The sequence below is a fragment of the Egretta garzetta genome, unplaced genomic scaffold (assembly GCF_000687185.1).
Source record: "Egretta garzetta isolate BGI_Z169 unplaced genomic scaffold, ASM68718v1 scaffold340, whole genome shotgun sequence".
In the NCBI taxonomy this organism is placed as follows: Eukaryota; Metazoa; Chordata; class Aves; order Pelecaniformes; family Ardeidae; genus Egretta; species Egretta garzetta.
The window spans coordinates 2636990-2664781 of NW_009258377.1; the positions used below are offsets into that span (position 1 = coordinate 2636990).

Here is a 27792-nt window from a genome sequence, read left to right on the forward strand (position 1 = left end):
GAGGGAGCGGAAGACATTAGAGACCGCGGTGCCGAAAAATGAGGGAAAAAATTAATATAAATTCGCCCCCCGCTTCAAACCGGCCGAATTTCGCACAGAAATTTCCCCCGTGGACCCGGCTACCCGTGGGGTGTCCCCCGGACCTGGCGGCTGCGTCTTTGGGGGGATCCGGAGTGACTTTGGGGCGCTCGACCCCCCTTTCCCGTCGTTTTTTGGACAAAAGTTTTTTTTTTCGTAATAAAGAAACGAATTTGCCTGCTCTCCCCCTCCGAGTGGCCCAGAAGCTTTTCCCTTCCCCATCGGTGTGTGTTTAGAGAAAAGTGTGAACCCAAGTAAGTGCTGAGTCGCGTTGCATTGGGGAGGGGGGTTTGCTAACTGAAAGCAGGAGAGATCCGGAGAGAGAGAGAGAGAGAGCAGGGACAGCTTGTTGTCAGTATCATAAACAACCAAAATGGAGGGAGAACTGAGGCATATAACAAAATAAAAATCAGAAAAAAATGCCAAAAAATACCTAAAAATCGGGGCTGCTCCCCCTTTTCTTCCTCAAGGTAACAGAATAAAACCCGTGTCTTCCTGAGACCGTTTTAAGGTTTCAGGGAGCAAGGAGTTAATATTTATTATTTTTTTTTGTTGATGAATTCTTTGGAAAGGCAAAAGCCTCTTATAACTCGCCACCGACAATGAGAAAACGTGAAAATCCCTTTCAGGAGAGAGAGGTAGGGGGAGATGATAGTGCAGAAAGTGCATAACTTGGGGGTAATGTGGAGTGATCCTAGATAAGATAAATGCTGTATGTGCTGCTTTATAACTTCCTTTTTTTCATGCTTTTTTGTATGTTTGGGGGGGAGGGGGCTTGGAGATGGGGGCTCCTTTCTTTTCCTCTGTCTTTTTTTCCTTTCTTCTTTTTTTTTTTTTTTTTTTTTTTTTTTTGGACCGGAATGTAATGCCTTTGTAGTGTCACTTTCCTGATCTAATTAGGATGTGTGAGGCAAAGAGTAAACCTTTCCGGTTTATAAAGTGCATTTTCGTTGCCTTTGAATTTCAAGTTTTCCTGGTGGCTCCCTCCTCTATTTAAACTGGATTCTTCAGGGTAGCGTGGGGTTGAGGTAATGCTCCATAGGGAAAGCAGAGAGGGCTCAGGGGCAGGGCACCTATTCTGCGGGTGGTTGCTGATTTCCCTGGCACGTTCAGTTCACCTGCTTGCCTCCTACAAAGAATGTATTCTGCAGCCTCCTCGTTTTATTTATATAAAATAATGATGCCTCATCTCGCCTCACGTTGAAGTTAATGCGAAAGTGCTGCTGATGTTGGTTCCACGTGGGATCAGGGACATAGCAGGGCATTTTAAAGAGACAGCTTCTCTTTTCCTAGGGTTATCATCACCTCTGCAGCACCTCTGCCTCTAGCAGAGGGATGGTTCGTTGGTTTGTTTTTTTTTAATGGAAAGGCATCAAATCGGCCCTGGTCTGATAAATTAAGGCAGAATAATAGGGGGAAATGTGCAGATTCGTTTGGATCAAAGCAATTCCTTTGTGTGTAGCAGGTCTTCAGGGGAGTTTTCTTGGTGTGTTGATTAAAATGCTGTGTTTTGGAGAGCGTTTTTTGGAATGGGTGTTGCTGAAATGAAATAGTCTCAGGTTGTTTAATACTAAAATCTAGTGCTGTTCTGCTAGCTGTGAATTCCCTGGGAGGAGACCTCTGTGCATAGGGCAATTTCACAGACATTTTGTAAAAGTTGTGAAGTGCATTATTTTTACTTTGAATAAATTAGTTTTCTTGGGGACACCCGAGTTTGTTGGAAAGTACTGTAGAGCTTGTTCTATACTTAAATCTTCTGAACAGTCCCAAAAGGTTTTGAAAGTAGTGAAAATAACTGTAGGTTTTAATTGGCCAAACTAGGGGCTTTTTACAAGTACACCTTAGCTGTGTAATTATAACATCACTTGGAAGAATTGCCTCTGGCTTTGTTTAAAAAAAGAAAAATCATCCTAACTGCGGTCTAGTTTCATGTATGTGTGTGCATGTGTGTGTGCATGCATGCTTTTAGCATGGGTTCTGGCTGATACAGTTTTTTGCTGAATTTTTAACTTGTAAATGTTTAACTGTAATGATGTGAAATGCTCCGTTTGTCCCTATTATCTCCTGTGTATTTTAATTTTCAATGAAATATCCTATTTAAAAAAAAAACATTGCCTTTTAATATGGCAATTTGATATCTTTATGAGGAGTTATGATGTTTCCTTTACATGTGCCTTGTTTTTCTAGTCTTTGTATTTGCTTCTAGATTAAAAATTGAATACGGGTATGTGGTTCTCGAGAGGGAAGATGGAGTACTGAACTTGTAGGGAGGCTGTTTCAGCAAATGTTTTATTTGAGCTTGTGGAAGTTGAGTATCAGTTGTGGTAGCCCTCTGTGTTGAATGGCATGTGTTCTTAAAGGATCTCTACCTTTTCTGCAAGTGTGACCAAAGAAGCTGTTGTACAGTAGTTGTTGACTAGGATAGACTTGTGGTTAGAGATTTTTGAAGAAATCTCAAAGTTTTCCGGTGACTCACAGTTGTGAAAATTAAATCACATTAACTACTCTTAGGCTAGAAAAAAAGGCTCATTAAGGAAGAAAGATTAATCAGTTTCTATACAGGAACGAAATTGAACATTTTTCCAAAACTGTCTTTTATGCTTTAGAGATCCCTTTTGTAGTTAGCAAGAATTCATACTTCAGAGTTTCTTTCTAAATGTTTCTTACACCGATCTCTTCTTTTTATTATCCTGAAATGCATAAAAATTTGATAAATTAATAGCAGTACACCACATATTGGTGTTTTTAATGTACGAGGGTAGATAGGTAGTAGTAGATGTACAGAACTAGCTTTAATAAACTAGTTAATGGTACTGAGAACAGTATTTAAGAACTCTGCAAATACTGTGCCTGTGACCATCAGTATGAAGTGTTTAATGTGTTACTACATTTTTATGTAATTAAGAGCTTCTAAATCATTCATATTGTAATCCTGAAAATAGACGCTGGTAGTAACAACATGAAAGAAGCACATGGTGTGGAGTATCTTTCTGGACTTGCAGTAATGTGTTACAAAGTAAATTCAGTGTATCCAACCATAGTACAAAATTCAGGACATGGGGAGGAGGAAGAGGAAAGGGTGTTCTCACAGAATTTGATACTCTTCTAAACTGGGTTTAATTTCAAGGTATAATCCAGATGGTGATAATAATAGCAGAAGATAAATGCTGTTTAGGATTGGTTTTTACAAACTTACTCTCTTTGTGTAGAAAACTGAATTCTTCTTACAGGGATGATGTGGTGTTTAATAAAAATAGAAGTAACTTTCAAAGCTTCCTTACTTCTAAGAGTTAAGATAATCTTCTCTATTATATGTTGCTCTGGTACTATACATGATTCAGTATGATTTTTTCAAGATTTTCTAAAATTGAAACACCTGAGGAAACAAATACTATGGGCTGTTGTTGGTAAAGTTACCCTACTTTTTGTAGGTAAACTGGGGAGCTGTAAATGTATTAAAATCCTTCTTAGACAGTTATCAATCCTGTTCAATATTGTTTAAAAGTTAATAACTACCATATTCTACAACAGTACAGCAAATACAGGAATCTAAATTGACATGCATTCAACTTCTCTTGAACGCTTAGTTCAAGTGTGTCTCTTGGCGTGTACTTTTTCATTTAGTAATTATCCTGAAAAATAAGTTTCCCAATGTAGAACTTTGAGGTTTAAATTAAGAAACTTTTAAAAAGTTTGTGTAATTCCAAAAGGCACCGCATACAAAGCACAGCCACTTCTAATGGTCGTCCTTCTCTGCAGCTAGTCAGCCAAAATGGTGCCCTTAAGTCTCCTCCTTTCAGGGTAGCGCATGTGTTTTAAAATTAATGGGTTAAAGAGGGCACTGCTCATGTTCTAAATAAACCACTGTTTGTAACTGTTCAAGGTTATTTTGTTAAAAGAGATGGTTTATTTCATAGGCTAAACCATAAGTTTTTAAAATTTTGCATCTATATCTTCTTATATCTTTAAAACCAGTTTTTGTCAGCAAATACCTTTTGGGAGGGTTCTTGAACAAGTTTATCTGTTTACCAAGGGGAGATATTCTGGAGAATGTGAAATATGTTAGAGCAATTAGACCATTCTCAAATCAGTGGAGAGTTAAAGGGTGCTTGCAGCCACCACCACTAAAGTGATAGAGCACTTGCTCTCAAGGAGATATTCTGCAAATACAAGCTACTACTGAGGATTTAGCTTGCATTACTTTTGAAAGAAATGTGCAGTATCTGTCCACTGAACTGTTAAGCATCTTTAACCAATTACCAAGTGTTTAGGTAGCCTTAAAAAACTATTTTAAAATAACTCAAATATTAGAACAAAGTAACATTTTGTATTGATCAAATGTAAAATGTTTAGACTTCTGAAGGGTAGGGGATTTTTTTTGCATTTATCTGAGCTTTTGGATAATAAAGAGTTGTGTATTTTTCCTGCTAATCAAAAAATCGCATCTAGAATTTACTTAAATTTATTTTGATTTTTAAATTGTGCAAAACTGTAACTTGAATATAAAACATTGATTAACTCTCAATATAATCACTTATACAGCTGCCTATATTTTATTTTTAATTTTTCAAGGAATATAGTGACCCTTTGTCTGAAATTGAATAGGTTGCAGTTACTAATGCATCTTAAATGAACAGTTGTCCACCAAACATCAAATGTGAAAAATTCTAATTGTATGTAAGTTATGAAAAGCTAATATTGAACAGAACTGGTCACCATTACTGCAAGTTCAGCTTTACTTTTGTTTAGATTGCCTTGTTAGAATATTTTTTTGTTTACTTCAGTATCAGCTTTCACCTGTTATTGTCTCATCTTAGAAGGATGAATTAGCAGAAATGAATAGAATCAGAGGGTTTTTTTTAATTTTTAACAAGATATAGTTATGTGCTAACAGTTATAAAGGATGGGCCTTCTCATAGGATATATTAAAATTGTTAATATTTAAATGGACCCTGCATGTCTTGTAAACAGTTGCTGTAAGATCATGGCATTAAAATTAACCACTGTACTAAGCGCGGTTTTGAGGTGACTGCATAAGTACATACTTAACAGTGAAGAGTAGGAAAGTTTATATAGTTGCTCTCATGTTGAAGGAATAAATTGGTTTCTATTATAGCTTTCTTAGTAATAACGTCTGTCCCTCTCCTAATTCACTGTCTGTCCAGAGTGCAGAGATACCTCGTCAAATACGTTAAAATATATGGTCAGAGTGATGGGCTATTTTACACGTGTCCAACCCTGGCAATTTTGACAGACTTACAAGGGGGCAGAAGGAAAGTAGAATGTGGCCTGATGTGCATAATTTAATTTTATTTATTTAAAGAAAAGGACAGAGAAAAGAGGTCTGAACTAGTATAAAACCAAAAACTGAGAAAGATAAAATAAATGAATGTAGACAACTGTGGCTATAACACACAGAACAGTAACTCAAAACTCCAAAGTAAAATAGCTCAAATCAGCTTTGAGAAGTCAAGTGGGAATCAGGAAAGTAAAACCTAGAATTGCCATCAAATGCAATTAAGAAATAACTATGTAAAGGAACTTGGAAAAATGCAAAAAGTGTCTGTTCCAGTACACTGAATTGCTATAATCTTCTTTTGCACTTAATGTGCTAAATTCCTCTCTCAAAGGAGAATATCCCTAGAAATCAGATTAGAAAGTGTTTAAAGGGAATTATTTGTCAAAGTTGTGTTTTTACTAAAATTAGGATAACTAATAATCTCTTCCGTATTCTTGTGAATAATACTTTATTTGATATCACTTAAACATGCAGATTGCACATAGACTTACTTATGTATTGTACAGGTAATTTACCTGGTAGCCTGACACTGCGTATCACTAACTTTCACCCTAAAAGCTTTTCTTTATGGTTGTGGGTCACATTACACTTTGGAGACTGCCAAATCTGAAGTATTTCTCATTAAATAAGATGTAGACTGTGAATTGCCAAGTAATCAAAAATCAAGGACAATGTCAGAAAGCTTATCTTCCCTCTTCATTTATTGAGTATGTATTTGTATACTACAGGGCATCAGATTTACTAGAGCATGAGTTCCCTAAAAAGCCCTGCAAATCATCTGATTCTAAAATAATGAGATCTCATTGCACTAAATGTTTGAACAGCAGAAAGTCCCTGTGTATGCAAATCAGATTTTACTGTCCCAAGTGCTTGTCACTTCTAATAAAACTGTTTATTGTGTGGTATATGTATTTGTCATGAATGTTACATTTATATGTAATATAGGTATACACACATGCACACATTTTAAGGAAACATATGGCTGGTCAGGGAGAATGTCATGTCTTTTGAATCAGTTGTGATATAGGAATTTTTTTTTTTAAGAGAGACCTTTTTGAAGAAAAGGCAGAAGGAGAGATTCTGGCAGCTTACTATTAAATTTTAATCAAGCCTGTATAGTTAGTAATAAAAGATTTACAAGTTTGTAAATGTAAAGTTTCTTCAAACTCTTACTGTCACGTGTGGAATTTTCATTTATACTAATTGTGCATTTACTACAGCTGCCTATATGCAAGGCTTAATAAGACTGTATTTAATATGTGGAAGTATAGATACGATATAAATATGTAAAAATACAAGTTGCCTACAGCTGCTCTTATGTTTTCATCAGATGATACACTACAAAGGCATAAATTTATGGTGTTAGCTACCTGTTATCAGTTTCTGGTGCTCTTCCACTCACAAGTACTTTAGGAAGAGTGAGTATTAAACTAAAATAAGACAAATGTAAAATCCTGTTAGGATTTAGTGCTCTGTTTAAAAGCTAAACGTAGACATTGTTCAAGCTTATTTTGTTCACTGGAAGTTATCGTGGTCAATACGCACATAATTTGTTTCATCTAGGACACTAGGAAACTGTGAACCACGTAGCTTAGAGAAGAGCTTAGACATAGCTGATCAGAATAAATGCCAGTTCATTTGAATCTGTAGGGGTTTTTTCCTCTGTGACTTGACAGTTTTCTTTAATTCTTTCGAATGGAATTGTGTTTAGACTAAACCACTTCTAATTATACCCCAGCACAAACATATAGCTTATGGCTATATTTTAATCAGTTTCAGAAAAAGTAATAAAAATATTATTGCATCTGTCAAAGGATGGTGTTGCTACATGCTATTTTAAATGGTGTTTAAGTAGAGTTATAAGCATACCAGTACAATGAAATCAGCTCTATTCCTAAACAACCAAGTTACATTATTTGTTACTTAAAAAGTTACCAAGAATCATAATATGTTAATTATCCTAATTATTCAGGCTGTTTTTAATATGTGTTGAAATGGCTTTAAAAAGTATATATGAAATATTTATATCAAACTCGTTTAATTTCTCATTACTTGTAAAATGTAATGTTTTCCCAGTTGTAATTTTAAAGGCTTTTTGTCTTAGCTGCACAAGTGTATCCTTTTCTTTTGGATACACTCTTTTCTGAACCCAGCAGTTCTTTCACTTATTTAAAACTCTTTGTTCCCTTAGAATAAATTTGTGTCCCGTTAAGTGTTGACATTGATAATTTTTGTTCTCAGAAATTGTGCTGAGGAGAACTGTGGAATTAACTTGTGCTGATGATGCTACAAATATAAAAATTGGGTGTAGAGTAAAACAGGATACTTAATCATAGTGGTATTTGGATGATGGGAATAGTCCCAAACTGGATGAATGTTAAACTAGCCTATGAGGAAAAGATGTCAGGTTTTGCAGCCTTGCAGCATTAATCAAAAATGTGGTATCACTATTTCTCACAAGAAATACTCAGAGTTGTACCATCAATTGCTGTAGAAGGCAAACAGAAATATAGATTACACTTTCTGAAATTACAAACTATGAAATAAGCTTCTTGGGGAAAAAATGGGTTTAGAGGTCTCCCTTGTAGTATAATACTATTTTACTTTTGAAAACTTGACCACTTCAGAGTATTTGAGAACAAGTAAGTTAAGTCCATCTTGAGTAATACATTTTGGTTTTTAGTACAGTTTTTATCTATGCATCATGTCAAACAAACTTTTTACTCTTCATGATCCTTAAATATTTATACTGAAAGGAAAGTGCATTTAAGCAGTCTTTAATTGCATTGATTACTCGATCATTTGATTGGAGTAGAAAGGTGCTTTAGTTTAGGGAGGTTGAATATGTATTATTATTTTCTATTTTTCTGTAGTTTGCCTAATAAAAATACTCAACATAAAAGGAGACCGAATCCTTTTTCAAGCCTTGAGTGAAAAGGGAGGTGTGGTCAGGAAGGGTCTCTGATGGCTTAAATCACTGCCCCTCAGTCTTTCAAAATATTTAAATCCTATGAATTTGTGATTTCAGTCACACAGTAATGTTGCAACCTCAAAACTGATAATATATTCAGTTATCTTGAGATGAACTCCACAATTCTTCATTAGGCAGATTGAATTCCCTAAAGGTTTTGTCTGAATAAGTACTTGAGTATTGGGCTGTTTGTTCCAGTTTTCATCAGGAATGAAGCCATAGAAAGCCTCTCAACTCTGAGCAAACCCTCAAAAACTTCATGGATGCCCTAAACTTCCCCTGTTTCTGTCATAGTCTTAGCTGTTGAATTGTGGTTGAAAGTCAAATAATCCTTTCTGCTAAGCATCTGACTTTCATCATAAAGAAGGTAGTTTGATATTTGGTGGTAGTTTTAGCACAAAGGTTTTATGTAGGTAGTGAAACCAAAAAGCTTAAAGGCCGGCAGAAATTTGCTGTCAAGTTGCAAGTGCTCTGTAACTGTTAGGTGAAGTAGTACTTAAATTGCATTTGTTTCATTGAGGTAGTAAGACTCGTAGTTTGAAGAAGATAGAGCTTAACTGATTTGTTAATTCTTCCTTCCCAAATATATGTAAAAATTTGCCACCATTTTTGCTGCTGACGGTGCTCTGAAGATTATCCATACATAAATATATATATTTCCAAACTTCTTGTAACTTAGGCCTTTGTGGGAAGGTTAAGAGGTCTAGTGGATGGAAATAATAATGTATTTGTATCCCTCTTACAAACGAACTGTTAACTTAGCAACTTTGTAAATTCACAATGTGATTTTTGTGTTTGGGGGTACATCTGAGACTGTAGATAGTTAAAAATACATAAACACCCACCCCACCACGCCACCCCACCCCCGCATGGCAGATCTCAGGCCTTAAGAGCAAATATTCTATCTTTTTGCTTTGGGTATTTATGGACTGGTTATGTGGAGATAAAAGTTGTTTGTTTTTTTTTCCCCCTCCACCTGTTGCATTCATCAGTTGTTTCAGAAGTCTGTTTCTTGATATTTTGTGAGTATGTTGCAGTGGCTGGCGAGGTTATTAAATGGCCTGAATTACAGAATTTGTAGATGGAGGAGGGAGACCTTTTTTTTTTTTTCCCCCCTGTCTAATCTTGACCAGATTATTTGAAAATTTCCTTGGCCTCTTCAACAGTGCTTTGCTATAAATCAAAACAAATTAAATTGAACAAACAGTCAATAAAAATGCATGTCCTAGGTTCTTCTGGCAAAGCTTATTAAAACCCAGTTGGATGCTCACAATGCTTCTTCACTGTGACCTCAAAGATATTCAGCCTCTGCTTTGTGCTTTCCAAATATCATCATTTCCATCTATCAAAGTCTAGGTAGGTCATTAGTAAATGTACAGTAGTAACTGTATAGTCTGTACTGCTAACATTTTAAGCCTGTCTCAGAATAAGAGATCTGTGTTAAAGTTGAAATGCTTCTCAGGCAGTGAGTGGTATTTCCCCATCTTTTTTTTTTTTTTATTATTGTAACATCCATTTGAGATTGTTTCAGATGTCACTCATGAAAAGGAGTGATCTTTCAGGTCGTCAAGAATCAAGCTGTTTCAGGGGTTTATAGGTTAAAACCAGTAACTTTTTTAGCATCATTCGGAAACTGGTGGTCATTGAGGGTACATCGTGGAACAGTAGAGTCATGTGCTTCTCAGCAGGGGATGCTGCTTAATGATGGAACTGCAATGTCCTGAATGTGGAAGGAGCAGACCTGCAGTGAAGGATCGGTCCGTTTCTACAGTGTGAACAGGGAACTGCTTTACTCTGGCTTTTACAGATAAATTGATTATTTGGAATAAGATCCTTCCTTCACTCACTGACATTTTCATTTTTTCCTGCAGTATCAGAAATGGACACTTCAGGATGATTTTTACAAGTCTGTCAACTTGAAAGGGCAATTGATGTAACCTCATATGAAGTTAGAGTGTTTGAAAAGGACAAAAATCCTTTTACTAAAGATCTTGGAAAAAATATTTAACTGTCTGAAAGCAAAGAAAAATAACTACGATACTACTCTGATGATATTTTTCAAGCAAGTAAATAACACTTAGATGTCATGGGAGATTCATTTAGCTATAGCCTGGATCCCTCAGTAAGGGAATGTGTTTTGTAGTAATATATTTATGAAAATAATACATAATGTAAATTTAGAAGAATGTAGTTTTCAGTAACAAAACCATCAGAACTTGATCAAAGCAAACCCAAAATTAGCTTGTGTCCACATACATCCGTAACTCTTTTATTGAGGTAAAATGTTGGGTACCTAGACATGCATAGCTATTCAGAACTCTGCCATGATTATTTCTAGGAGCTGTACAAACACAAAACTCTTCTATTGTATTCAGTTAGTGCATGATAAAGTGCTTTCTAAGGTTAGTGAGTTTGTTGGTTTTGTGGGTTTGAATTCAGAATTAAAAGTGATACATAGAAAAGTGATATGTTAGTGGCTTAGTAGCACACAGTATTTTAGTCCAGTGTTGGAAATGTATATTATAAAACCTAAATATAAACGTTATATGGCTTTGGAGTTCACCTTCTAGTAACATTGATTGTACCTAGGAAAACAAGTGTTTTGTTTTGTCAGAATTACTATTTCCCTCTGGTGTATTTGCCTTTAATTAAATTGTGCTCCGTGATTTTTTTTCTTGTTATTTGCGCAGTATTGTGCTCATGCTTTTTCCTCCAAGCAAATACAAATAGCATTGTACTCCTGCTGTGATTATTATGCATAACATCTCTGACACAGCACATCAAAAGTTATGTTTATTGGAAAACAGAATTAACATTTTATACTTTTTTTTAAGACCACTTAAAAATAGCTGTGTTAAAAGAGATTATGTTTTTAACATGCTAATCCACTAAGCCATCATACATCATTCTGTAGGCAATGTTTTTATTCCAGGCAGCTACCTCTTACTAGAGTCCATGTGAAAGGTTTCAGGTTATCACAGAAATATACCCATAAACTTGAACTCTTAAGGAGAGAGCCTTCTTTAATAGAAAGCATAATACATGCATTATCAAATTGCAGCCTTTTTTCCAAGAATTGTTTTATATGTCAGCATGGTTTGGCCTGCTTTAAGGCATTCTGGTTATTCGGACAAATTGTTGATTTAAAATGGCATATGCAAAAACCTTTTCTTGGGGCGGGGGGGGTGTACAGCAATTCCTAATTTTGATGTGGAATATTATATTGTGATAGCCAAATACCTGAATAGGGTAATGTACTGATTATGGAGAAGATAGAGTAAAGGAGGATGAGAATTTATGCCAGCTGGATTGGGGACTCTGAGATTCATCTGGATTAGTAGTTTCAGTTGCCAGTCTTGCCCCATGTTCCTCTGTCACCTTGTTTTCTGAAGTTGTATTGTCCTCATTCAGTTATTGTAACTGTATACTGTTGCTGTGTAAAGAGTCACACAAACATGGGAAACAGCAATACTGACTTGGCAGAAAATTCTGTAAAGTGTGAAAAATACAACAGAAAAATACAGTTCTGCTTTATCTTTTGACTTCAGAAATCTTAGATGTTACTTGTAAGAACAGTAGATATATGTGTGTGTATGTTAGCTGAAATTTGACTGTAGGTTGACTGCCACTGTGCACATCAGTGACTAGAATTTTTAGGTATTAAATACCAGTACAAGGAATTTGCTTGTACTTAGCTGAATTACAGTGCAAAGTTTGCTGAAACAGGTTAGAAATAACCATTTTCATTTATTTTTACAAATGCTAATATAGAATGGTACAACATGGGTGAAAAGTTTAGTTAGCTGTACTACTTGATACTCTATTGTGGCTAGTTATGGAGCTCTATTTAATGTTATCTGACAGATGAGAGTGTTTAAGTCGAAAGAGTGCTGCTGCTCAACTGGTGAGCTGGGACATTGCCTACTGTGATTTCCTACTGGCAAGAAGTCTCTAAAGACCATTTTAAGGCAAGCTTGGCTGTACTTGAAACTAATAGAGTTAGGTAAGGTTTGACATGCTGCTTTCTTCTTTAGGCACACTAAAACACCTTTTGCAATTTGGGCCAATGTATTTTTGAACTGGAGAAGTGCGTTTCATATCATTTGAAAGACTCCTCGGTTTTGGTGGCATTAGCCCTGTACCTTGAAGTATGTTTTTGTTACGCCGGTAGTCTATGAACACATATGACCAGAGCCTAATACATTGTGTTGTTGATCACTACCATATACAACCGTCTGCAAAGAATAGTGCCATAATGAGGTGCAGGGAGAATATGGGAAAGACGACAGTATGTGATACAGGGTAAAATGAAACATCACAGGGCCTACACTGAGGATGCAGTGACAGTCCAAAGAAGATTATCCTCACAGTGTTTTGCTGTAAAGCTGTGGGCTGTCTGTATGTGATAGCACTTCCTACGTAGTGCCTATAGATTATGTTAATCAATAAAGTATTTTCAACAAGGAGTTTTATGTATCGGTAGACCAAAGTGCTGCATGGAACTAACTGTGCCAGTCTTTACGTGAATTGTTTTTAATAGTCTGTTGAATAAGGTGGTGTTCCAGTCACAGTTTAAAATCCTGATAAGGAAGGAATTGTAAAGTGTTTTGTTCCAAAGCTGTATACCAAATCATCCTGGCAGATAGTGTTCTTCATTCTTCCAGGGCTAGATTTTCACTGAACAGTTAGATGAAGTTACCTACATTTGAACTGATTCCTGGAGTTATCCTAACTGGAGTGAAAACGGTAATGCTGAAAACTGGTACATAAATCACTTTGTAGAGCTGGGCTGTTAACTGCATTAGTAAAAAATATGTTCTTTGTCTCACTGGTTTAAACTTAAAAAAACCCAAAACCACAACAACAACAAAAAAACCACCTAGAATGTTTTGTGTCTGACCAGGATAGGGTATTACTCAATTTATATGTATGGCCAGTGCAGAAATGGAGAATGTCTCTAAATTCAGCAAGTGGTGTGTGTTGCTCTAAAGGCAGCAAGTGACTCATGTGACTGTCTTAGCAGCTGGGCAGCAAGATTAGAGAGCTACTACGTACACATTCCCTTACTGAGGGGTCCAAGCTATTGCTAAATGAAGTTGTATTACTGCCAACAGCTGAATAACGGGCATAAGAAAATATAGTAAATAAGTGTGTCATCAGGTTAGTGCAGTAGTTATTTCACACAGTTAAAGTGAAGAAAAAAAAAAACAACCAAACTTTTCCAAGATTCAATTTAAGAGATTTTTGTCCTTTTCTCAAACACTCTTAACTTCATATGAGATTACATGTTAATTGTCCCTTTCAATTTGCAGATTTGCAAAAGTCATTTTGAAATGGCTGTTTCTGACAGTGCAGGGGAAAAAAGAGAATGCAAGTGAAGAATCTTATTCCAAAGAACTCATTTATTTGTAAAAGTACTAAAAATATGCTGGTATAATGAAGTATTTTGATTTGAACTGAAATTGGCAAAGTGTATACTTCTTGGTCACTTGCTAATTTGAAGACTTATTCATGATGTTATTCATCATGTATTTCCTAATTGTAAGAATTTGGGAAGTTTGTTCCAAATTGTCTTTAAGTTTTCCTGGCATGCCAGTATGGATTAGTGGAATATGTATTTTTTTTTTTTGTTTGTTTCCCTAATCTAATGTGTTGAGTTTTTCTTTTAACTCAGATACTTGCTTTTCTTAAAAAAGTTGCTAAACATTTGTGAATGCTTTCTCCTTTATATAGATGTATTTACAGTTGCACATTGACATTTCAACTATTATTTATGGATGTAAACTCAAAACTGTCACCCTGTCAAACACCTCTTTAGGACTAACCCTCATAAGAACTCATTTCAGTCTGGAGGACCAGAAGACATAAGCTTGACTGTTGCAATCGAGTAAATTGATACAGAAACCAAGAAGACATGAATATGAAGCTCCTTAGTGCTATTTATAGTGTCAACTTTCAGACCATAATTATGTTTTAAAGATGAGAATGTATTTACTGAAGAGGAGCTTTTATATTTAAAATGCCCAGACAGATGAGAGGTCAAGCCCATGATAAATTACTTATAGTAAAAGAGGACCAGAAGAGTGTGTGTTCCTAGCCATCATCACTGCGTCCCGCTGCCCTCAGAAAGATTAAACTGTTTGTTTGTTATTCTGCTTTCAGGTTTTCTGGGTTTCTGCTTTCTCTCTTTGCCTGTCTAGTAATGACTTGTTTCCCATCTTGCTACTCTTTCATGTTTATTCCAAGTTTGTGCAGTTTTCCTCAACACTAGTTTTCATTTATATCTCTAAGAAAAAATGGAGAGCATAAAATAAGGTTGTCCAGAATTGTCAGTGCATCTGAAAACTATCTTCTCAAGGTGGACCATCATTTTAATAATACTTCAAAACACCTTGTTGACCTGGCCCTTTTATTTTTGCATGTGTTTAGATTTCTTCATAATCAAGTCTCTTACTGTTTAATATTTTGAAATCTTTGATTTATAGGAAATGTTCAGTTTGTTTTTTGCTTTGATTCATCCTCCTCTGAATGTTTTGTTACTACTTTTTCTAATGTACCATTTTCCTGTACCAGATTGCTTTTCTACTCTTCTTTCATCATTTTTCAGTCACATATTACTCATCAGTTGCAAAAGAAAAATGGCTGTGTTCTTATTTCTGCACCGCTTAGTCTGATGGTGCTCTGTGACATAGGAGCTGTAAGAAACAGAGGGATACTTGTGTATTGATAGGTAGCTTATAGACAAAGCACTAACAGATTGTGGCCAAGCGTATACCTGTAAAATATGTCGATCCTCCGACTGCTTGAAGGCTTCAGTGGATTCTTTTGTGCTGTTCTTAACACATTCTTTGAGATGAGCCATCAGAAATGTCCATCTGCCAACAGAGCTTTAGGTCCTGGATCTTGCTGCCCTGTGCTATGTGTGCCACACCATCTTCTTGGGCTCTGACTTCTAACCCCCCCAGGGAAGAACTCTGCTGTAGTGCAGGTTGTCTTGAGCTGCTTCCTTTTCTTCTGCAACATGTTCTGTTTATTTAGAGCACCTTTTGCACAGCTGGAAGAATTCTATAAAATAAACAACTGTCCTGAGAGGATATTTGTGTGAACCTGGACTTTGGCTTGTTTGTTTGTTCCTTTCAGAATTACACCCAAGATTTCTTAGCCACAAATTTGTGCTGCTCCACTGAACCAAAGAGGGAAGTACCTTCCCAGGGATTCTAAGGAGGAAAGCTCTTAAGCAACCCCTAGCCAAAAATACAGTATTTTCTTTAATAAATTTGATTTCCAAAAGGCCAAGGAGAAACAGCCCAGCAAGATCAGCCAAAAATATTTTGTGTTTGTGTGAGATTGCCTCTTGCAAGCAGGCATGGTTTAAGAAAGGAACAGGAAAGATTGTTGCTTGATATAGTCCTTTTCCCCCTGTTCCTTAATGGCATTGCATTCTTAGGATGGGGAATTATCATGGTGTTTGCTTCTTAGGACTGTTAGAAAATCATGGATATTTTGAAGGAAGTTGAGGTGCTGTTTCTGATGCTATGTCTGTCCTGGTGAGAGTTTCGCAGTGTTACTCTGGTAGTGTGTGCCACCTGCCCAATATGCTTTTCTTTGACAGGAAGACCTACAACTAAGAAGAAAAAATGGCTTGGGGGAAGCTGGTAGCTGTTTTTTAAAAAGCTCAGCCTGTACTCTCTGGCAGCTTTTCTTAGGGCTAGAGTTGCAGTGTCACTGCTTTCCTTGCACCAGGGGAGGCCTGGCAAGTTGGCTGGAAGTTGTAAGTTGATCAGAAGTGAATCTCTAGCTCTTCAGTTTCAGATGCGATCCTGGTATTTGGTTCTTCTAAGAAATGACAAGCTTCCCAGTGACGAGAGAGAATTTCAGTAGCTGTCTTTGGACAGAGAGAAATCTTGGTTCTGATATCCTCTGAGAAAGCAAGCCTTCTGGGGCAGGCTGCAAAGTAAAGCACGGGAAGGATCGGAGCCTAGATAACTGAAGCGCTCTTCTCCAGTAACTATAGATACTGTGGTCTTTCACAGGAGAGCAGTAGACAGGAAGAATGTTTGTTTCTAAGCACTGATGACCGCGTAAGAATAAATAGAACTAAAGGAGGCTTTCGGAGTTGTGTTGCTTTGTTCATGTCTTAAAAAAAAAAAGTAGCATCCATTTTTAGGATTCAGTGTACTAGAGGCTGAAAAGGAAAACAGCAGGCATCTGTCCTTCCCCTGACAAGCTTACAGTGTTACTCTAAGGAGGAGAACTGAGACATGTGGAAAGGCAAGGGGAAAAAGCAGTTAAAGTACTTGCGGTTTCATATATGCACCCTGTTTAATTTTGTATGTTAATTTAACAACAGTGGCTGACACTGCTGTTTTTAAACAAAATAGTAAATTCAGCTGTCCCTCATTTACACAAAGCCAAATTATGTTCCTCTCAGTCATTGCCGTGGGTGCTCCTATGCTATCCTGCTTTAAAGGCCCTGGATCACTGAAGGCAAATACCCAGTAGGATGCTAGTTTTCAGAGCTGTATGTATCCTGCAGATGGGAGCTCACAAGCCAGTTTGCTGGCTGGAAACTTATGCATGGATCTTGACAATGGAACATATTTATACAGAGTTCTGGTATGCTCTCTAGCACGTTTGATGTTTTGCTTCAGGCTCTGGATACTTCGAGAAATCCTGCTCTACAGCCACAGTCCATACCCTCGTGAAATACCTAGCTGCTTGCACATTGTTTCTGACTCTTGTGATGGAGAGACACTACTTGCCCCACCTGCATCATGAGACTTGTACTGTAAGCACCTTGATACCAAAGCAGGAGAGCCTGCAGTGCATTTACAGAGTAAATTGCAGAGTGAGAATAAAGTAAATGGCTCTTGTGTTTTTTCTGAGGTTTTTATTTTTTAAGAATCAAGTTTCTGTGGCAGAAATTTTTGGGAGAACCTGTTTTGAGATTACAAGCACACATTTTTCAAAATCATCGTCTTCATAATCTGTTTAGAACACAGCTTTCACTGCCTTCCACTGCAGCTGCAGGCACTAAGTATTTCTGCAAATCACTCCTTGTAGACCTATGCCAAGGACCTGGAAAATTAATGACCTCTCCTGTAGTGTTCAATTTAAGTGACACAGAGATCTCTAGTAGAATCTGAGTTCTCTAGGACAGTATTCAGTTATCGTATTCAAAAGATTGGTTTCTGAATGACTAAAGGGCTTGTGGAATAAGTAATCAAGAAAGTGGCCAAATTTGCATAGAGTTTACGGGAATGACAGCTCTACCACTATCCCCGTCGGATTTCAAGTCTCCATCCCAAAGTACAGGGGTTCAAAACTCTAAGAAAAGGAAAAGTAGGAAAAGTCTGCCAGAATCTTTTGACACAGACAAAACTTTTTTTACATTAGAGCCATTTCAAAAAAATAAGGGTTACTGTTTTGAATGAATAAAAAGTGAAGAAACAAAATGCTGAAGCAGACACTAAATTGTAAAATTTCAACCCAAACAATGGCAGTTCGGCAAAGTCATAAGTTGTCTGGTGTAGAGGAGTTTGTCTTACAATTGCAAGTGTTTGGCAGCGTGGTGAAATGTGATCCTACTCATTCTGCCAATAGCAAAATATGCTGGATTTGAGTTAGCATTTGTACCTACTGACAGCAGCGTTGATTCTTGTGTAAATTAACTGAGGGTTTTTCCTGCTTTCAAATCAAGGGTTGTTAGAGAACTGTCATCACTGGTCTTACCAGCCCAATCAAGGCCCAAGATGACAAATACTACTTTTAATCAACCTGATAAATGCTGATCAAATTGTGTTTGCATTTTATTCAGTAAGAATAATTACACTTGTGTGCATATCAAAGCCTGGTGTTCTGTTTCTGACAGTGGTAAGACCAAAGGTGGGGTGAAAGGCACAGAAGCAGGGCGAGCATGTAGGGATAGCTTTCCCAGGGTGTTCTCCTGACCTTCAATAATTTGCTTGTCAAAGGCTTCCTGAGCCAGACATGGTCGGTTTGTATTTACTAACCCTCACTGTACTCTTTCCATGAACTTTTTTCCTGTGACCTTTTGAGCCTTTGTAAACTCTTAAGTGTCTATAAAAACCCTGTTGCAAGGAGTTCCAGAGCAGGAACGTGTGAAGAACAGGTACATTTCCTTTTTGAGCCTGTGTCTTTGTCATTTCATTTCACAGCTCCAGCTCTTTTTTTGGAAGAGGCAGTAACTACCAGCCTGTTCAGCTTTGTCTGTCAGTCTCTAGCCACTTCAGTGCAGTTATACCTGCATGCCGTTCAGTTGCATCTCCCTTATACATGTTTATTGATTCTTTCAGAGAACTCCATTTGCTTCGTAGAGCTTGATTTCCTTTTCTGAAAGTTGCGTTACCTCTTCACCAATATGTTGTGTTTGTTCACGTCCCCCCCACTGCCCCGTTGTTATTCAAGTTTGTGCTGACATGCCTAATGTAGGTGTCAAGCTTAATATCTGTAGTACTTTGGTGGACATTGGGAATTGTTAGGAAAGAAATGAAACAGGCAGCAAACTGTGGTGTTTCCGTCTCCTGAATACTGTACAAAAGATGGGAGAAAATACAAGACAAGATGATGAATATAAACAAAGTAGTGAAACAGCTTCCATGCGAGGAAGGCCTGAGTAGGCTTAGGCTTTTCAGCCTGGTAAGAGACTACAAAAGGGAGAATAGAATAGAGGTTTCATATCACAGACGGGATCATAAAGGAATCATGAGTGCCAGAGACGGGATGAAGGATGAGAAAAATTATTAACTGAGAGGAAAGAGAAACAGTGGGAGTTGGGTTCAGAACAAGCTAAAAGAAAGCTGTTGTGAATAAAATGCAAACTTAAGCTGTGGAACTCCTTGCTGTGGAATGTTCTGAGTAAAACAACTTACATGGGCACAATAGGGGACTGCCAAATTAGTGGAAAAGAGGACTATTAAATCTGTCTGGCACAGGAAGTCCCTAAGTCACAAATGGTGGTACTTTCCCAAAATACTACACGCTTGCCTTCCTCATGATCTGCTGTTACTGGAGCAAGGATGCTGGACTGGATGGGCTTCTGCTCTGACCTGCTAGGACCATCACTGTGTTCCGATGAGAATTCAGGGACCCAGAACTGGAAAAAATCAGCCTGGCTGAGCCAAATGCCTTGCTGTCACAGAAACCCTGTCTGTGAACCTATATAGGTCCTAGTTGCACTTTTTCCTCTCTTCACATCCCTATCTTCTGACATGTAAACTTAAAGACAGTGTTTTGTTGGCTAGGAACCTTTTTCATTTCCAGCCTAAAATTACTTATTATAAGCTTACACTTATTCTTTATGCCAGCCCCGCTGATTGTCTCATTGGTGTACTTACTGAGCCTTTTTTTTTGTAAGGTGTTTTGTTGTGCTATCCCAAATAAAGTTTTTGTGAATATGTATTACCAGATTTATACATGGTGTTCCCAGCAAGATCTTGGGAATCCGCTATAGTGGCATCTGTATGTCCCTTTCTGCACTGGAAATACAGATGCTTTTTTGAATCACTATATTTTCTTTCTTCTGAACCAGCTCTCTTAAGTGACTTTTACTAGCTGCTTATAGGGTGGTTATAGACAAACTTTTTCCTTCTCTGCTACTTCCAACTAATGAGTTGTCACTTCTAAGCAGAAACTGCTAGTCGCTAAGTGCATTACTCTGTCCTTTGTTGTTACTTTTCATCTCGTTTCTGTTGCAGCTGTCCTTAAGATTTGTTGCAGTTTTTTCTTTTGTGTTGTTTCAGTCTGCACTGTACTTCTGGTACCCCCTAGTTTTGTATTTTCCACATGTTTTGGTAGTGCTCACTTAAAGGCATAAAAAAATTCTAAATGAAAATGTTGAATCAAAAATACTGAAGACTAATCTTGGCAGAAGTCCATAAATAACATCCTTCCACCTTTCAGAAAGAAATCTGTTGTCATCTCTTCTTGATCTGCTGCTTTTCCTGCCATACTATTCTTGAACTAACCCCTCTCTTCTCAGCTCAACAAACTACTGCTCAAGTGGTAGTATATCAGATTTCTTACTGAGTGAGACTAGAACTGTTGTGCTTCCCTTATATAAAGATTATTTTGTCATGTTGAAGAAAAATTGGATGTTTGACATGGTTCAACTTTTTAAAATTGTGTTACGTTTTATTTGATTTTCTCTTTACCTTTATGTTTTCATACTTTCTTTGAAAACATGCTCCAAGCAAGAGCAAATTGTGTGTCCAGGTAACTTTTCTTCATCTTTCCTCAATATTGAAATGAGGCAAAAAGTACTTATTTGGATTTGATGCTGTTCTGAGACTCTTCCATCTCATCACATGGCAGCCATGCTTCCTGTTAAATCAGAAGATGGAATTTCAATATGAAAGGTAATGTTATATAAGTATGGTAGATACTTCTTTAAATTCACCTTTCAGAAGCCCCTGTGTTGGTCTCTGTGGTTGGTAGCCATCTCTGGTGCAGAGGACTGTAAACTTCTACCTTATTTTCATTGTAGTGAGAATAGTGAGTTGAAACGGTTCCCCAGTGCTTCTCTCTGTTGTGACTGTAGATGTTTGGTAGACTTCGTTCTGACCAAGTTTATTCAAGGAAATGCATGCACTGCCAATAAAATGAACTTAGTAATTTAGCACCTCTCATCACCCCTGCTAAGGTGACAGCATCTCACAGTGCCACGGTACTCCATTAGTCTGTTTGTGCTCAGTCTGTTCTGCCAGGTTGGTTCCCCTCACCGTCGTCTTGGATGTTGGGTCTGCAAGATGGAGACTGTGCCAAATCCCCTTGTTTAGCAGGGTGCTGAAATTTCTGCCGTTCCTGACTCAGAACAGCTGCTCAATCTGGTTAGTGCCAAGACACCATAGGAAATCTGTGGGTGCAGTTTCTCAGTGATTTGCAGTTTGGGCTAGAGTTGTGGGAATCCCAGCCTGCTCATCCCTGTGCCTGAAATGGCTCTTCTCTGCCTCCTCTTGTGCTGGCACTAAGACGACCAAAGACTTAGACTGCACAGAAATGGTTGGCATTTTTTCTGTAAGGTTAATTTGACATTTTATCTCTCTAGGGTTAATATGACTGGTTTAGCTGTCCGGTACATTGTGTGGCCAGACAAGCACCAGTGCGAGAAGGAAAGGGAGAGAGGAAGAAGCGCCGTACCTTGAACTGTTTCAGTGTGGAGGCACGCTCAAAATAACTGAGCTCTGGACAGGCTGACAGAGTGCTGTCCTGTGCTCTGTTCAACATGACAGCTGGACAGACGTGTCCATCTCCAATCCCAAAGCGTTAGCCAAGGTGCTGTGTCAGAGCTGTTACCCCCTGCCTCTGAGCTGCTCCTGAGCACTTGAGCCTGGCACTGCTTTTGCCACACAGCCTGGCCTCCAGCGAGGAGGTGGCTTGTGTCCAGCCAGCTCGGAGTGTTGGCTGGGCATGGTTGCCTCTGCCTATGGTCAACCCAGTAAACAGGGCACTTGCTTAGGTGAAGTTACCTAATTCTGGAGATGGCTGCTTTGCTTTTGGGATTCATCATCCAGAGATGAGAAGGTAACTGCTGAAGCTGCTTGCCAAAGCAGCTATCAAATCTGATGAGGGATCAGGCCTTGAGGTTAACTGGCAGCAATTATCTGTACCATAGCTATATCCATGCTGAGTGATTCCTCAGTGTTTTGTTTTGTGTTGGTTTTGTTGTTTGTTTTTTTTTAAAAAAAAAACAAACAAACCAAAAAAACCCCAACAGTGCTGGTTTCTGTGGTGCCTGTAATTCAAAGGAAGTATCAGCCCTCGTCTTTGCAAATACAGCATTTTGGCTAAGAACCTTAAAGTTTTGGTGACAACTGTGGTAATGATGGGACTGAAATACAGATGCCTGACATCTCATGTTCCCATTTGGGATACAGGCTCCTCTGCAAGTACCCCCCTGCTTTGATAAGGAAACTAATTATTTCAGAAAGGGAAATGTTGAAATCATCAGGACGTTGTACCTGCTATGGTAGCATTGCGTCGTTTTTCTTAGCCATTACTTCACATAACCCTAACTCTTTTTGATAATTTTGTACCCGGCCCTTTAGCAGATGTTTCCCTCCAGCACTAGTCCTGGTGGCAGCTTGTGCTAACTGACGGGGCTGGGAGAATGTGATATGTTTCGGGAGAGGGATGGAAGATTATCATCGCTACAAGTCAGAAATAAGTGTGTTGTGTGTGGTCGATGATATCTAACAAGTGTGGTTTAGTAAGATGAGCTTCCAGCTCTCTCTGCAGGAGAAGGGGATGCATACCTTTCTTTACTCCAGCAGATTTCTGTGATATGATAGGAGTCCGGAAAGAAATGTAATTTCTACAGCCAAGTTCCTATGTGTTACTTTTTCATGTGTTCTTAATGATAGAAAGCTTGGGTGGGTGCCGTGCTGTCAGACTGTATTACCCAGCGTTAGCTGGTCATGAATCCATGCTTCGTGTTCACAAGTATTTATTTTTTCGTAAAGACTGCTCGTTTGTGCAGTTCCAAACGCTGATGGCACGGCCACGAGTCTCCACATCTCCCTTGCCTGCCCTCTTTTACTCAGATTTGGGTAAGCAGGGCAGTTGCAGTTTGAAATTTGTAGTTGTAACATTATCTCTTAGAAGTAAAGAAAAAAATCCTGCTAAAACAAGTAGTGTAGACCACACTAGATCTGCTTCAGATAAGTCTGTCCATTATTGTGTGCAATTAGACCAAGTATTTTAAAGGATTAGTAAATATTATATTTTAAGAGATTGGTTAGTGGTAGGAAGTAAGGCTGCTAGTGAAATTTTTCTTCTAGAGTCCAAATGCAAAGATCTCTTATTAAAATTTATCCAGTTGTTTAGCTTTTCTTAACAGAAAGTTCATAGGTCATAGAAACAAGTGCGGTATGAAATTTCAAACCCAATAGTCACCTGCTTTTAAAGAAAAACAGTAATATTCCCTCATTTTAGAAGTCAGCACAGTTATTTAACTACTGCTTTGTGCTGTCAAAATATGCCCCTGTTGTTTACATTCATGTGTATTCTAAACTGTTTTGATTTTTGTTTTGTTAATTTTATTTTTAGCTGTAGAAGCCTGTACAGGCTCGCAAGGATTTCATTGGCATGCTTTCTTGCCACTTTTTCCTAAGAAAAGGTGACCATACCAAGGCTGTGAATAATCCTCTCTGTATTCAAATCTGTTGGACAGTGAGTGTTGCCTTGCAATTTCTTGACACTGCTGCTTTGCCTCTGCTTTGCTTCATTTCACTTTTTAGGCCCCCTTCTCCTCTTCACGGGATTCTCTGTTTTGGGGATTTTTTTACCAACTTGTCACCTGCCAGATAAGGGCGGGGGGGGCGGAACAGGGGGAAGAGATTGGTTTCTTGTAACTGTTCTATTGAGAGCACCTTGTTGTTCTAATCCACCTATAATTTGTCTCTGCTTCCTCTTCCTTTAATCTCCTTTTGCCCCTATCTCCAAACCTCCTCACCTTCATCGTCATGACTCCTCCCTCCCCAATCTTTGGTTTTGGAAGAAGCTGGGAGGAGTGGTTAGATGCCAGAAGAGCTCAGTTATTACTTACACAGGGAAACTTCATCCTGTCCAACAAGTATGCTATTCGTAGCCTTGAGGGATATATCTAAAGGGCACAGAGTTTCCACTCAAAATTTAAGTAGATTAGATTATGTATACATATTTGTTGTGACTTGGCAGGTATCCCAGTGCCCGAGGTCTTAAAACATATACTTTGCTATACTTGAGGCAAGCTCAACTGCATGTTTCAAAAGATGCTCTGGAGAGATGGGAGGCTGCTGTTTGGAGTTCACAAAAGTGTTATCCTCTCTAGATCTGATATGACACAGGAATTCTGACTACTGTTCTGTCTAGTCCTGTATTTTGTCTTGATACTAGCTGCTATCAGATGTTTCAAGGGGTGGTATAACTGTAAGACACAGAGGGGAAGTTCCTCTCTTTTTTACGTCTCTGCTGGTTTGGATTTTGTCCTGAAAAAAAGAGGGTTAGTATTTTTTTCTGAAGCCCTCTTGAAATCGTGCTATAATTCTGGATGATACAATTACCTGTGTAAGTCTTGTCTGTCTACCTGTATGTTACCTTCTGGCAGTAAATCTCACAGGCTAATAGTTTGCTGTTACAAAATATAGTATGCTATACTATAGTATATTATTAGTTTAAAATTTGCTATGCTGTGGTTTTATTGAACGTCTCTCACTGTCGTAAGAACAGATGAAACCATCTGAGCAAGTTACTCTACTGCTAATTATTTTAATAGTTTTATCTTGTAATCTTGTTTAAAAAAAAACCATAAAAATTGCAGCCCCAAAATTCAGGTGCTGCAGATATGCTGGAGGGAACCGTGAAGTTAAAACAGCTGTATTTTATGAAATACTGTTTGGTATGGCACTTTTCCTTATAAGGCCCAATGACCAATTGTTTTGATTATTTAGAAGGAAAAAATTCCATGAGAACTGTTACTGAAAATGACTAACTTGGCATTAGTGATCTGTCTCTCTGTTACAGCATTTGATGCAATACTGAAGTTAATTAAGATAGCTGAAATATCCAGTTAGCCACTCAGTGCTTCAGCTGTTCATATGTGACCTGTTTATTACATTTTCTTGTAAATTGCTAATAATATCTGTAAATAAATACTACTCCTGTTTGTAGTGGTGGCTTCTTAACATCCAGGCCTTTGTAAATAAAGAACAGTCTGCGTATCTAGTAGAAAGCTCAAACACTTGATTTGCAGTGCACAGTGACCTATAGGCTTTTGCGGCGAGGAGCTGAAGTGATTCCTCAGGTTTTGCCATTAGAGCAGTGAAACCTTTGAAGGAGGAGCATGGTGCTGCGAATGCTGATGGACGGTGGGGTATCTGCAAGAGCGGAGTGGCTAGGGCTGCTCATTAGAAACTAGGGATGGTCGGGTCAGGTTGCAAGAGAAGGGCATACTGAACAGAGAGGTAGGCTGGATTTAGTTAAGTGGGTGTGTTTCTTTGTTTAAGCAAGGATTGGAGGTTGATAAAAATGCACTATCTGAGATGCAGTAGATAGGAGCTGCATTTGCTCAAAATTGCACAGGGGTACGTGAGAGAGATGGGACCAGGACTTAGCAGATCTGAAATGTATGTCCACCGGACCCGTTCTTTTGGCATCCCAGTGGCTTAGAGAAGATATGCTTGAAAACAGTTACTACAGTTGCTCAAACCCGTTTGTTTTATCTATTAGTCTCTTAAAAAGCAAAGGATGAGGAATATTCTATTGTGTGGATTTTTTTTACCTGCTGCATGATATTCTTCCCGTATGTTGAAAAAAAGATTTGCCCTAACAAACAGAAACTGCATGCAAAATTTACTGCATTTTCCTATTTTACTTCTGGTTTGCTTTTCTAAGTGTAGAAACATAGGATTCACTCAAGCAGATAATAGGTAGAATTGTCCCTTTGTGAACCTTAAAATGGAGGTAGTGAGAAAGAATGTCTAGGCCGCTGATCACTGGGAAATAATTAACAAAAACAATTTACTGTGGCTTAGTCCACAGTAGGGTGTTACCTTGAACACACTTCAGTTCCTCTTACAGCATCATGTGTCCATGCTGTACTTAATTCTAAAAGTTATATCAAACAGGACTACTTACTGCAGTAAGTGCAGTAAATGCTTGTTGCAGTGAGTTAGTTTCCACTCTAAGGTTTCTTTGGGTTCATTGCTTATAATGTGCTGGAGTTTGTATTTCTTCCACGTGCTTCACTACCCGTGTCCTCCTTTACTCCAGGATTGTCCTGACTGGAGGTAAATGCTCCATAGGTGTTGGCAGGTAGCCAAGAGTGCTGCTTTTTGTGGTGGGGGTTGTTAGAAAGATGGTTGTAACAATTGATTAGTTCTGAAGAGTCTGCCAAGGCTCTGGTGGCCTCCGGTTCATGTATGTCTGACCCTACTTGGATACAAATTGTTATGGGATGGACAGGTACAGGTCTCTGCCCACATACACGAAAGCGAGAGAGCACACCTGGACCTGGCCTCGGGGATGAATCAACACAAAGGACTACAAAGGATGTAGCAGAAGACAAAGAAACACAACAGGATTCTTGATCAGTGCCCTCATACGTGCTCTGGGCTGTGGTTTTGCAAGTGACATTTCCACTGAATCCAAGAGTGACTTATTCCCCAACCCCCCCACCCTGGGATGGTGCACAGTGCCACAGCAGAGGCCCGAGGTAACAGGGTAAAAACCCAGCAAATAAAGGTCAGTAGCCTCACCTATGCCATAGTGTCCAGCTGGGCCTGGGCCTGCTGCAAGCACTGTGACTCATCAGATGTGAACAATACCCAAGAAACAGCTACAGGATCCTGCAGAGGCTGGAGGAGGAAGCCGATCCAGTAAGTATTGCATGCCCAATTGCACAATAACTTCACAGGAGGGTTTAAACTACTTTTTCTGGAGTGGAGCTCTCTGTCTCAGGTGGCAGCATTCCCCTTGCCATTTAACTTAGCCATTCTCAAGCTTAGATGAGACTCTTGTTATATTTATTTGCTGTGGGCTCCTCATCCACCCAGATGCACTGTCACTCACTGGCCACCTCCAAACTTCTGCACTCCAGCCACTGTCCCTACATCTCTTAATTTCTCTTACCCTCTCACCCAGAGTAACAACCTTCACTGTTGATATCCCCCACCCCAAAATTTTGCATGTCAAATACAGCAAATTCTGTTCAGTCTTCACTCAGCTGCCCTTGCCTAGTTATCAGTCCTGCTATACTGAAGGACTTCTCAGAAACTTTACTGTCAGCTCCCTTGTACCTCCATGTCTTTTCCTTCCCCTCTTCTCTGTGCGCTCTACCCTCTGTGTGAGAGATCTGTCCCATGAGGAGTGGCATCAAGTTATCTTCGCTGCCCAAGTCTTTGCAGCTCGGTCCCATAGCTACCTTGTCCTATTTGGGAAGCCTGAAGATCTCTAGGAGAGGGGTGACCCTGCTTTTGGTGTTGATGTCACCACAGAGCACGCTGCCTGCTCCCTGCCTGCAGGGGAGTGGGCAGCAGGGAAGGCGCGAAGCAGCCCAGCCCAGCCATACACAGCAAGGAGCACCACCATCCCAGCTGAGCCAGAGCCATGGCACGGCTCACCTCCATGTTCCCTGGAGCTCAGCTCCTCACATGGGAGCAAGGGAAGAGAGTTTGAAGACTGGAGGGAACCGTGCCTTTGTGGGGATGCACAGATGTAGAGGACGGATGGCGTTACATGGGACACTGTTTCCTTCTGCTGCTGCCTATACCCCTGCTCATGTGACATGTCCTTCAGTTTAGCAAGTGTTGGTTTGCCTTCCTCCTAGTCAGTGTCATCTGTGCTGCTGAGTCAGGGCTTTCTCCAGTACCTGACTCCACAAATGCAAGAGCTCTTGATCACACTTATTGATGCTTTTGCATTTTTTGTATTGCCTTTTTTTTTGCTC

At 38.8% G+C, this 27792-nt stretch overlaps 1 protein-coding gene across 3 annotated transcripts in view; it reads left to right on the plus strand.

The window, feature by feature from the left end:
- Positions 1-39: 39 nt before the first annotated feature.
- Positions 40-27792, plus strand: part of PLAG1 (PLAG1 zinc finger) — a 48128-nt gene continuing 20375 nt past the window's right edge. For 2 of the 3 annotated variants that reach the window (XM_035895716.1, XM_009640380.2), the window contains exon 1: positions 4758-26722. The gene's annotated coding sequence lies outside the window, so the exon portion shown is untranslated. Of the gene's footprint in view, positions 333-4757; positions 26723-27792 lie in introns of those variants that run through there. The other variant, XM_035895728.1, reaches the window with a different exon arrangement.